The sequence below is a fragment of the Penaeus vannamei genome, chromosome 22, assembly GCF_042767895.1.
Source record: "Penaeus vannamei isolate JL-2024 chromosome 22, ASM4276789v1, whole genome shotgun sequence".
Lineage (NCBI taxonomy): Eukaryota > Metazoa > Arthropoda > Malacostraca > Decapoda > Penaeidae > Penaeus > Penaeus vannamei.
The window spans coordinates 23,892,892-23,905,391 of NC_091570.1; the positions used below are offsets into that span (position 1 = coordinate 23,892,892).

Sequence of the window (12,500 nt, forward strand, 5' to 3'; positions counted from 1 at the left end):
ATGGGAAAATAAGAGATAAAAAAGAGAAGCACAACAACAATGAGATAAAAGAATGAAATAGTGTTATCGCACGGGGAAGGAGGGAGGAAGGGGGTAGGGAAGGAGAAGAGGAAGAGGAAGGGGGAGCAAAAAGGAAAGGAAAAGGGGGAGGGGGAGGGAAAGAGGAAGGGGAAGGGGATGGAGGGTGAAGGAGGCAAGGACACTGATAAACTCCAGAAAGGCCGTGTGGGTAAACGAAATGGAGGTTGGGATGGGACTCGTCAGGGAGAATTGATGGGTTGATGTTGCGGGGGAGGAGGGGGCAGGGGATGAAGGTAGTGGGAATGGAGGGAAGGGGAAGGGTAGAGGCGTGAGGTAGGGGAAGGGAGGGGAGGGGCAGAGAAGGGCGATAGGGAGAGGGTGTAGCTTGAGGGAATGGAGGGAAGGAAAAGGGTAGGGGAATGGGGGAGGGGAGCTATAGGATGAGGAAATGGACCTTAGGGGGGAAGGAAGGGGGAAGAGGAGGAGGAAGAAAAGGGCGGATGGGGGGCGAGGGATGGGAGAGGAATGGAGCGGGTTGATGAGGCGAGAAGTGGCGGGCCGAAGCGGGTCCGTCGTCACTGTGATGCAAGGAAATGAGCGGCGCTTGTACGGCCGAGGAGAGGATGGCGCTGTGGCGATTAGTCTGCTGGAGAAATGTTTGTCGGCGGATGAGATGGTCTCACGGCTGGATGGCCCTCGGGGGGAGGGTGATGGGCGGTCGGGCGGTTAGCAGAGCAAACTGGTGGCCAAGGGGTGCGGGAGACTACGGATTGCGGGTGGGTCGAGGACTGCGGGCGCGGGCGGGCGGGCGGGCGAGCGAACGGGCGGGCGCCAGTGTGCGAGGCGGGCTGCTGGCTGGCTGGTTGGCGGGGGAGCTGTGCGACGGGCCAGCGCCACTCCGCTCACTCACTCCCCGCCGTCCGCCAGTGGCATGTGCGGTGTCCCCAAGTGACGCCCTCGCGAACACGCACTCCGGGCCGGCCGACAGGTGCGTGGGAGCCCTGCTGAAGGACGGAGCTCTCGCGGCGCCAGGTGTGCGCTCACACTTGTTCCGCTCGCGTGCTGCCCTCTGTGGATTCCCGACTTGACCGCTGTGGATGGATTTGGCGTATTTGTACCGCGATTGTTTCGCGCTGTGGATTTCGCGGCGTAATGGAGTGCGTTATCATTCGCGCTGATTCCTCGACCTCGTAGAGTGATTGTGATTTGGAGATCGTGTTAGAAATCAAGGATCGTATCACAGCTTCGAGGTGTTTGTGTGTTTCAAAGTTGTCACAAGTGTTAGATGTGACGCTGTTATTGTGTGGCCATCATATTTATTTCCGAAGGTATAATACGCTAAGTGCTTTTATTTTATTTTCATATACATTTTAAGTGAACGTATATAGTGCCAAAGTATGCGCCATCCCTAAAAGTGTGAAGTGATATTGTGATGTGTTGCTAAGCCATGCCATCGTGGAGATCGAAAAGATGAATGTATGTTCGGAGTATTTGTGGATCTCGAAATGCGGTGCACAGCTCACGTTGTCTATTCGCTCTTCTCTTTAAGGCTGGATTCGGCCAAGATTTCGATCCCCCCGCAACCTTGACGTACACCGTCTTGCCTACGGTCCGACACAGAGGCTCGGATGTCGGACGTGAAAGTGCTTGCAAGGGAGAGAAACTTGAGTTGTGTGAAATAACCGAGTTAGGATTTGCTTTGAAGGCGCCCGCAAGGAGGCCAGCCCAACTTTGCCTGTGATCTTCTTCTTGTACCTGCAGGAGGTCGGCCCCGTTAAGACGGCCAAAATAAGCTTGCGTGCAATCCTGTGGTATGAAAACGAATGAATGGGCGTCTTGAGGGAGACTATTTTCTTCAAAGCAAAGGTGATATTCAGGGAAACGGGTGTGAGGGTTAGGGTGGGGGTGTGGGTGTATGGAAATGAGGGGAGGCTGAGGAAATGAGCAAGGCTGTATGAATTGGTAAGTGATGAATAAACGAGTAGGGAAGAACGAATAGGAAAGTATTTGATGGACGAATAAGAGAGAGAGAGAAGAAAGGGAAAGAGAAAGAGAAACAGATAAAAACAGATAGATACTAAGACAGAGACAGAGAGAGAAGTGTGTGTGTGTGTGTGTGTGTGTGTGTGTGCGTGCGTGCTTGCTTGCTTGCGTGCGTGCGTGCTTGCTTGCTTGCGTGCGTGCGTGCGTGTCTGTGCCTGTGTGTATACAGATTCATACAAACATCCATCAACGTGGCCATCAGCTTGGGTCGCAGGCAAGAAAGTGGGTTTATTAGAGCGGGACCGCGAAGGAGGGGAGAGAGGGAGGGGGACAAGTGAAATAAGTAAGAAATGAATACAAGAATAAGGGGAAGGGAATGCAAGTGAAGTGTAATTGCATGCATTTGGGTGATTTACATGCATTTCTTGGCTACGCTTTCTGCAGTTGTGTTTGCATTGTGGAATTGCTGTTGATATGCAAGGGAAGAAATGGCATGACGAGGATTACGAATGGTATGGAAGGGAGAGAGAGAGAGAGTGAAGAAAGGGAGAATAGGATGGACGATAGGGAATGTTGGGGAGGAAAATGGGGGGGAAGGTGAAGGAAATAGGGAAGAAGGGAAGAGAATGCGAAAGAGGAGGAGATGGAAAATGAGGAGGGAATAGAAGGGGGGAGGAGGAGGAGAAGAAGGGGAAGGGGAAGTAGAAGTGGAAGGGGATAAAAGGGGATAAGAAAGGAGAGGATACGAATTGTAAGAAATAAACAACAAAGAAAAAGAGTAATCGGAATAAGCGGAGAAAGAATATGAAAACACAAAGAAATGGAACGAGCAAATTAAGAATAGGTAAAGTTAAGAATATAAAAGATGAATATAAAAGCAAGATTCCGACGTCCTGGGGGGAAGGGGGAGGGGGGCAGCGGGCGTCGTTCTGGGGTAGGAAGTCGGTGATGCATGCTCCCAGCGGGCACAATTTCCCCGAGTCTTGAGACCATATTGGCTCGGCTATTGAGGGCCGCGTCCTACGGGAGTCCCCCAGGGGCGTCTCTCTCCTACCTTCTCCATCCATCTTCCTTTTTCGTCTTCACTCTTCTCTAACCCTTTCTCCCTTTTCCGTAAAGTGATTTCTTGTTCTCGTATTTTTTATTTTTCCAAGTTTTTGCCCCCCCCCCCCCCCCCGAGTCTTCCCATTTTTTTCTTATTCTTTCCTTCTGTCTAATTTTCACCTTGTTTTCATTTCTTCTACTTTTTCTCCCTCCTTTCCTATCTTCTTTTAATCCTCCACCAGTTTCTACCTTCGCCTCTCAACTCTTTCTACTTTCTTTTCTCATCATTCTCCTCTTCTCTCTTTGTCTTTTTCACCTCCCACCCTTTCTCACCTTTTCTCTCCCCGTCCCTCAGCATCTTGTCTCCCTTCTCTCCTTCGCCCCCTCTGACGCTCGAAGACAATGCTTGAAGATGGATTGATTCTCTCTCCCTCTCCCTCCCCCTCCCCCTCCTCCTCCCCCCCTCCCCCTCCCCCTCCCCCTCCCCCTCTCTTTCCCTATAGGAAATAAGGGACAGGTTGATGGTCGTCCCGAGGGGGAGGGGGAGGGGGTCGTAGAGAGGGGCAGTGGATAAGGATTGACGATGGAAACGATGAGGAATGAGGGCGAGGATCGATGTGCGGGAATTTGATGAGGTGATGGTAAAAGGGAGTGGGGGAAGGGAGGGGTGGTGTGAAGACAAGCATGAGGGGAGTGAAGATGCGGGGAGGGGAATGGGAAGGGGAAGGAGAGGAGGGAGGAGGGGAGGGGAAAGAAAGGGATGGGAAGGTGATGACGTAGTTTGAGAGTGGGTGGGAGAGGGATTGAATGAGGTGTGTGTGTGTGTGTGTGTGTGTGTGTGTGTGTGTGTGTGTGTGTGTGTGTGTGTGTGTGTGTGTGTGTGTGTGTGTGTGTGTGTGTGTGTGTGTGTGTGTGTGTGTGTGTGTGTGTGTGTGTGTGTGTGTGTGTGTGTGTGTGTGTGTGTGTGTGTGTGTGTGTGTGTGTGTGTGTGTGTGTGTGTGTGTGAAAGTAAAGGTGAAAATGAAAGTTCTTGTGTAAGTCAGGGTGAATATGAGTGTGCAAGGATGAGTTTGGCAGAATGAGGTATCTGAGTGTTTATTTTTTATTATCCATTTGTCTGTTATCCTTACACTCAAAGACATTGTGAGAAGATGGAACGGCCGTCCGTTGCTGGTCTTCCCCTACCTATACCTTTAATTTTGCTCATTAATCGCCGGTATTATTCACCGATATTATCCCGCGTGACCGATAGATATTAATTAGTCTATTAAGCGCAGCACAGCCAAGCGAAGGGAACCATGAGGATAAATCCTGGACATCTGCGAGGATGCATCATGCGCAGCTGCTGGAGAATCCGCCAGGGATCCTGAACCCGGAGCTGGCAGGGAGTAAAGAACGGGAGGAGTAAGTGTTGGTAGGGAGAAATAAAAGAAGGTAGGGGAAGGGGTTAGGGGTGGTATGGAAAAGGACAAAAAGGAGAGTGGCGGAGTTAAGAAGGGAAGGGAGGAGGATGTAGGGAAGATGTAAAGATAAGTAAAGGAGGGAAGGCGAGGTAGGGAGAAGTAAAGGAAGGGAAGGGAGGGATGGAGCAAAGGAGGGAAGGGGAAGGGAAAGCGGGAGGAGGCAGGCAGTGCACAGGGGCCGTCGCCGCCGCGCAGGAGGATGGAAGGCAGAACCAGGAAATGTCTTTTCTCTCTCTATTTTCTCTGTCTAATTTTCGTGAGGGCCTGGGAGGGGAGGGAAGGGGAGGGGATAGAGTCCAGGCTGCCTGGCGCCACGATGCCTGAGGCAAGGACGGAGAAGGAGGTCGGGCAGACACACACATACGCACACGCACACACACACACACACACACACACACACACACACACACACACACACACACACACACACACACACACACACACACACACACACACACACACACACACACACACACACACACACACACACACACACACACACACACATATTTATATGTTGATATATATATTCCTATGAAAGGATACGGACGAAACACACACACACACACACACACACACACACATTTATATGTTGATATATATATTCCTATGAAAGGATACGGACGAAACTTTCGTAAAACTTGATGAAGCAAGAAAGTTGACCAACTTATGTCCCGCGACACAAAGTCCGAGCTTTTGCAGCTCTCATCGTGTAAAGAACTTGCAAGCAGTAACAGCTGAGGCGTAACGCTGACAAGGACGACGACGACGACGGCAAAACAGCTGGCCGAGCAAGCACGTCTAGAAATGTGCTTGACGCCAGTTTTTCAGGAAAAGCAATGAAGAACGAAAAGATTCTAAGCATTAATTGATTCTAAGAACATACCTGATCGACGATTCAGATGCCCGCGCTGTAAGAAAAAAATCTGAGAATTATAAACGAAACTACGGCACCAAGCAAGAGAATCTGTCTGCCTTTGAATGAATGACTAAATAAAAAATCGGTCTTCATATTGCTGTGAAGCACGCGATTAAGAAGGTGTTTTAATCGAGTAACTAAATAAAGAAATGCATCTTTTCGTGGTATGAAATTCGTATTTGATCATTAAGGCATGTCATTCTGCGGTCTAAAACACGTCAATAAAGAGATAGCATCTTGCGGCGTGAAATAATTACTTAGTGTCTTCCCTTCCCGCGGCGCGAAATACGGAACGAGGTAAGAAGACAGTCATCCTACGACGGGAAATATGTCACCAAATACGTAAACATGCCTCCTCCCCCGCCGTGCGCTGCCGCCCTGCCACTCTCAGGGGACGAGGAAGCGGTGCAATATTTATATTCACCTTCGGTTGCAGAGGCGAATTACTGCAAACTTTTCGTCGCGTTGGCCGTCCGGAGCCACGACGCGGGTTCCGGAAGACGGCGCGATCAATCAATCTCTCTCTCTCTCTCTCTCTCTCTCTCTCTCTCTCTCTCTCTCTCTCTCTCTCTCTCTCTCTCTCTCTCTCTCTCTCTCTCTCTCTCTCTCTCTCTCTCCTCTTCCTCTTCCTCTTCCTCTTCCTCTTCTCCCTTCTCCCTCCTCCCTTCTCCCTTCTCTCTCTCTCTCTCTCTCTCTCTCTCTCTCTCTCTCTCTCTCTCTCTCTCTCTCTCTCTCTCTCTCTCTCTCTCTCTCTCTCTCTCTCTCTCTCTCTCTCTTCCTCTTCTCCCTTCTCCCTTCTCCCTTCTCTCTTCTCTCTTCTCTCTTCTCCCTTCTCTCTCACTCTCTCCGTCTCCCTCGAGTGGCTAGCCGGGCGTTTTATTGGCGTCGAGCTTTTATTGATAGGTGCGTGGGGCGTGCCAGGAATGAGGGGCCGTGGGCGTCGCTGGTTGGGCGGAGAGGGAGAGGGTAGATGGGCGTGGTTTGGTGTGGACGAGTGTTGACAACTGTGGATGGGTGTGAATAAGGAATAGGTGATAAAAGGTGGAAGGAAGAAGAAGGAAAGTTGATAATGGTGGGAGGAAGAAGGGGGAAAGATGATAAAGGGTGGGAGGAGGAAGAGGGAAAGGTGCTAAAGGACGGGAGGACGAAGAGGGAGGCTGATGGAAGTGAAGGGAGGAGGGAAAGGTAGAGGGAAGCGGAAAGATTATGAAAAGAGGTAGAATGGAAGGGACACAGGTAGTGGGAGTGGAAGCGGGAGGGAAGGGAGTTTATGGAGTGGAAGAGAGTTTGAGGTGATGGAGGGGTGGGGGGGGGGGAGGCGAAGGAAGGTTGTTGGCATCGAGCGACCAATTTAGGTCATCAGTTTCAATTTATCTTACTTCAGGTCCGTCCCTTTACATCTCTCTCTCTCTCTCTCTCTCTCTCTCTCTCTCTCTCTCTCTCTCTCTCTCTCTCTCTCTCTCTCTGTCTCTCTCTCTCTCTCTCTCTCTCTCTCTCTTTCTCTCTCTCTTTCTCTCTCTCTCTTTCTCTCCCTCTCTTTCTGTCTCTCTCTTTCTCTCTCTCTCTCTCTCTCTCTCTCTCTCTCTCTCTCTGTCTCTCTCTCTCTCTCTCTGTCTCTCTCTCTCTCTCTGTCTCTCTCTCTCTCTCTCTCTCTCTCTCTGTCTCTCTCTCTCTCTCTCTCTCTCTCTCTCTCTCTCTCTCTCTCTCCCTCTCTCTCTCTCTCTCCCTCTCTCTCTCTCTCTCTCTCTCTCTCTCTCTCTCCCTCTCTCTCTCTCTCTCTCTCTCTCTCTCTCTCTCTCTCTCTCTCTCTCTCTCTCTCTCTCTCTCTCTCTCTCTCTCTCTCTCTCTCTCTCTCTCTCTCTCTCTCTCTCTCTCTCTCTCTCTCTCTCTCTCTCTCTCTCTCTCTCTCTCTCTCTCTCTCTCTCTCTCTCTCTCTCTCTCTCTCTCTCTCTCTCTCTCTCTCTCTCTCTCTCTCTCTCTCTCTCTCTCTCTCTCTCTCTCTCTCTCTCTCTCTCTCTCTCTCTCTCTCTCTCTCTCTCCTCTCTCTCTCTCTCTCTCTCTCTCTCTCTCTCTCTCTCTCTCTCTCTCTCTCTCTCTCTCTCTCTCTCTCTCTCTCTCTCTCTCTCTCTCTCTCTCTCTCTCTCTCTCTCTCTCTCTCTCTCTCTCTCTCCCTCTCTCTCTCTCTCTCTCTCTCTCTCTCTCTCTCTCTCTCTCTCTCTCTCTCTCTCTCTCTCTCTCTCTCTCTCTCTCTCTCTCTCTCTCTCTCTCTCTCTCTCTCTCTCTCTCTCTCTCTCTCTCTCTCTCTCTCTCTCTCTCTCTCTCTCTCTCTCTCTCTCTCTCTCTCTCTCTCTCTCTCTCTCTCTCTCTCTCTCTCTCTCTCTCTCTCTCTCTCTCTCTCTCTCTCTCTCTCTCTCTCTCTCTCTCTCTCTCTCTCTCTCTCTCTCTCTCTCTCTCTCTCTCTCTCTCTCTCTCTCTCTCTCTCTCTCTCTCTCTCTCTCTCTCTCTCTCTCTCTCTCTCTCTCTCTCTCTCTCTTTCTCTCTCTCTCTTTCTCTCTCTCTCTCTCTCTCTCTCTCTCTCTCTCTCTCTCTCTCTCTCTCTCTCTCTCTCTCTCTCTCTCTCTCTCTCTCTCTCTCTCTCTCTCTCTCGCGCGCGCGCGCGTGTGTGTGTGTGTGTGTGTGTGTGTGTGTGAGTGAGTGAGTTTTTGTTTGAGAGCATGCAGACGTGATGGACGCGGAAATCCAATAATACTGATACTCTAATTCTCAGCGCAAAATGTTCGAATAAATAAATGCATTTTTTTAAGCGAAGACATGTCATTATACTAGCTCTATTAAAGTTCGTTTTTCCATCCGAATACAGTGCTCACAATTCCCCTCTCCTCCTCCTCTTCCCCCTCATCCCTCTCATTCCCCTCTCCCTCCTCCTTCCCCTCTCCCTCCTCCTCGACCAAGCTACTCGCATAGCTTATTATTAACTAATTACTCCAATTCAGCGGAATATCTCGATGTAAATAACTGGGTCCGGCTCAGCAACAAACCTGTCTACTGTTTCTTTTTAAGAATGATTTGCGTAATCTCTATTTTTCTTTTCTGTTTTGTTTTTCTTTTCTTTTGTCTATTTTATTTTATTATCTTCTCTCCTCTCCTCTCCTCTTCTCTCCTCTCCTCTTTTCTACTCTCTCTCTCTCTCTCTCTCTCTCTCTCTCTCTCTCTCTCTCTCTCTCTCTCTCTCTCTCTCTCTCTCTCTCTCTCTCTCTCTCTCTCTCTCTCTCTCTATCATCCTCATCTTCTTTCGCTAGCGTCGTTGTCCTATCTCCCGCGTCCTTTGTCCCAAGCACGAGTGATGACACAGTGAGCGTGATGAGGACGATGAGGGTGATAGTGGAGGCAAAGATGATGCAGGTATGACTGCTTGGTCCTCGTGCTTGGACCTCATGATGCTTGCATGTCTCTCCCGGGCTTGCATATTCTTGTTATATTTTTTTCCTTTTCGTGTTTTTTTTATTATTAATAAGAGGTCCAGTGCCTGCTTGCTCTGATGTGAGGAAAGAGCTTTTGCTGACGTCTGTGGCAAGAGAAAGTGAAGGGAACGGATCCGAAGAGAGAGTGAGAGTGACGTGAAAGTTTGTAAGGGAAGGGTAAGGGAAGTGCGCACAGTAGATAGAAGAGAACTGAGAAAAAAGAAGTAAACGCAATAAACAGAATGTTTTGAAAGACGGACGAGGAGAGACCGTCCGCGTGTAGCAGCGACGTAGAATACGAGTGACCAGAAGATGGGGGAGGGGTTGGGGGGGGGAGGAGGGGCTACAAACCCATTCGCATCCATTATTCTTGGCGTGGTCTAATGTGAGATAACGATCTCTTTCTTGTCCGTCTCATTTTTCTGTTATTCTTTCTCTCGTCCTCTCGGATTCACTCTCTGTCCAACTCTCTATCTATGTGTTTCTCTCATCCTCCTTCCATCTCACTTCTTATTATCATTCATATTCTTATTACTTTCCTTCATCTCCTCCTCCTCTCCACCAACCTCTTCTTCCCTTCTCTTCCTTCCTTCCACCCACCCACCTCCCCCTCCCGACCTTGCTTCACCGTCATCGCCGCGTCCCCGTCTTGCCTCAGACTCCGAATTTAAATGTTCCTTTGAGGTTTAAGAAAAGGAGGAAGGCGGCGAGAGTCTCTGTCGCGGCGGAATCGGAGCCACAGCAACCGGCCGCCGTGTGCGCGGAGGAGAAACCTACACGGGTGTAGTCTTTGCCGTATGCGCGGGGTGGGGAGGCGATACACGGGATTCATTTTTGCCGTTTACGTGAGAGAGAAAATCGAGGGGCATAGTCTTTGTCGTGTGCACGAGGGAGGAAAATACACGGGTTTATTTTTCGCCAAACTATTGATATGCAGGGCGTGGAAACCGAAAGCACCGGAGCGCACTGCCGACACGGCCCGGGTTCGAGTGCCGTTGCTGCTCCGTTACGAGTAACGTAAACCAAGTACTTGCGGAGCGAGGAACGGTGGAACGGGGAACGGCAGAACATGGAAAGTGTAACAGGGGGGGTGTGGAGAGATGAAAAGGGAAAGGGGGACATAAGAATTAAGAGTTATGGAAAAAAAAAGGAAAGAAACGAAGAAAGGGAATAAAAAATGGGGAACCATGGACAAAGATATACGGGGAACGGGGAATGGTGGGTCAGGGACTAAGGAATATGGGAACACGGGGAACTGAGAATAGGGAACGAGGACCTAGGGGTGGGAGTGGACGGGGAACGACGGTGCTACATCGATCACGGAACGCATACGAGTCGCCGGAGGAGGAGAGGGGGAGGGAGCCGCGGATCGCGTGGCCGAAGCTGAACATCGTAGAATAATTTTCGGCGTCATTAGCACGTTCGGATTAAACAAATGTAATTAAGATTCCGGAGCCGTCAGGCGGCGCTGGGTCTGAGCCCTGGAGTATGGGGGGAAGTGGGGGTGGCGGCTAATTAATGGATTGATTTGTTATTAATTAATGAGGGAGATGCTGAGTGTGTGGTTGAAGGAAGCCATTAAGCCGAGGGGAGTGGGAAGGAGAGGAGAGGAGGAGAGAAGAGGGGAGAGGAAAGGAGAGGAGAGTGAAAGGAAGAGGAAGGGAGGAAAGGAGAGTGAAGGAAAGAAGAGGGGAGGAGAGGAGAGAAGAGGGAAGGGGAGGACAGGGGAAGGGGAAGCAAGGGGCTTTCGTGGTGTCGTTTCGTAAAGGCTTTGTCGGAATTCGGGTACTTGCTTATGCGTTCGGAATTCACGTGGCGGCGGAGCGAGTGTGCGTGCGTATATGTGTACGTACATGTGTGTTTCTACATTGTGTGAATATATGTACGTATGTATGTATGAATGAATGTACGTACTTGAGCGTGTGTGTGCGGGGAATCTGTTGCTCGTCTCCCCCCATGTGCACCTTGTCGATATATAGATCTGCGTAAATAGTCTTGTTCTGTCGAAGGGGCTGCAGCTGCTTACTACCGCCTCGTGTTCCTGTCAGAGGCCCCACGGAGCGCCTCTTAATTATCCCCGGAAGTAGTACTCGTTTGCGTATGGAAATTAGGGGAATTGCCCTCGCATGCCCTCGCCTCGTGCGCTCGCACTCGTGTTATTCAAATGGTCGAGATGAACGTCGTGTCTTTGATGATGATTGCCGGTGAAGGAAGGCTCCGTGTGCCCCCTCCACGTCACCCCCTTCTCCCTTGACGCCTCTCTCCTTCCTCCTCCTCCTACCCGCCTCCTCTTACACCCCTCCCTCTTACCCGTCCTCCTATCTTCCTTGCTCCTACCCCCTCCTTCCCCCTGCTACCTGCGAAAGCGACCTTGCTAATGTCGAGAAGCCCCTCAGCCCTGTTCTGCCCCGGACTTACTTGTGCCCTTACTCGTACACCCCCTACTTTAAAATATATTATCTTACCCTACCCTACCCTACCCTAACTCTTCACCTCCTCCGCTTGGAGGTTCCTGAATTAATTCATGACCGCTTTTAGGTTCCTTTGCTCCCTCCCTCCCCACCTTTCTCGCTTTCCCTCTCCCCTTTTTCCTTGTTTCTCCTCGCTCCCCTTCACTGTTTATCCTGTGTTCTTCTCTCTCTGCCCCCTGTCTCCCTCTCCCATTTCCCTTCCCTTTTCTCTTATCCTTGTCCGTCTCCCTTCCGTTACTCTTTCCTCTTGTTCTCTAGCGCCCTCTGCCTATTCATCTCCCTCTCCCTCCCCATTTTCCCCTGCCTTCCTCCTTCTGTCTTCTTCCTCACCCTCCCCATCCCCCACCCCACTGCCTCTTCTCCTTCTACCCTCTTCCTCTCCCTCCATCTACCCTCTCTCTTTCCCTCCTTGACCCATCTCCCTCTCCCCCTTCTTCCCTCTTCATCTCCATCCTTCTCCCTTCCCCTCCTCCTTCCTTCTTCCTCTTAGCCAGACAGCAGGACGTCTGAGCGTTGAGGGATCGCGGCGCTGAGATAAAAAGGAGTCCTGAAATGCAGTCAGCTTTTATCTGGCGTTTAGACGGTGGCGAGATCTTGCGAGATGAAGCTGGGGGCGGGGAGGGGGGAGGGGGAAGGGACGTGGGGTAAATGAGGGTAGAAGAGGAGTGGCATGGGGGGAGGGGAAGAGAGAAGTAGGGGAGGTAGGGATATGAGGAAGATGGGAACTTGTTGGGAAATGAGAGACAGAGAGAGAGAGAGAGAATTCATAGAAAGAGGGGAAGATGTAATAGACTAGATGAGAGAGGGGGAAAGAAGAATAGCACGAAAAGGCAGCAGGGGCATTAACATAGAGATCAGAAAGGAGAGAGAGAGAGAAAGAAAAAGAGAGAGAGAAAGAAAGAAAGAAAGAAAGAGAGAGAGAGAAAGAAAGAAAGAAAGAGAGAGAGAAAGAAAGAAAGAAAGAGAGAAAGAAAGAAAGAAAGAAAGAGAGAGAGAGAGAGAGAGAGAGAGAGAGAGAGAGAGAGAGAGAGAGAGAAAGAGAGAGAGAGAGAAAGAAAGAAAGAAAGAAAGAAAGAAAGAAAGAAAGAAAGAAAGAAAGAAAGAAAGAAAGAAAGAAAGAAAGAAAGAAAGAAAGAAA

The 12,500-nt window shown here is 50.2% G+C and overlaps 1 protein-coding gene across 4 annotated transcripts in view; it reads left to right on the forward strand.

The window, feature by feature from the left end:
- CdGAPr (GTPase-activating protein CdGAPr) overlaps window positions 1-12,500 on the forward strand; it is a 370,593-nt gene that overhangs the window by 83,057 nt on the left and 275,036 nt on the right. The window contains exon 1 of one of the 4 annotated variants that reach the window (XM_070136734.1): window positions 863-1,009. The exons of 1 other annotated variant lie outside the window; for it this stretch is intronic. The gene's annotated coding sequence lies outside the window, so the exon portion shown is untranslated. Of the gene's footprint in view, window positions 1-862; window positions 1,350-12,500 lie in introns of those variants that run through there. 2 more of the 4 variants (XM_070136735.1, XM_070136733.1) reach the window with 2 other exon arrangements.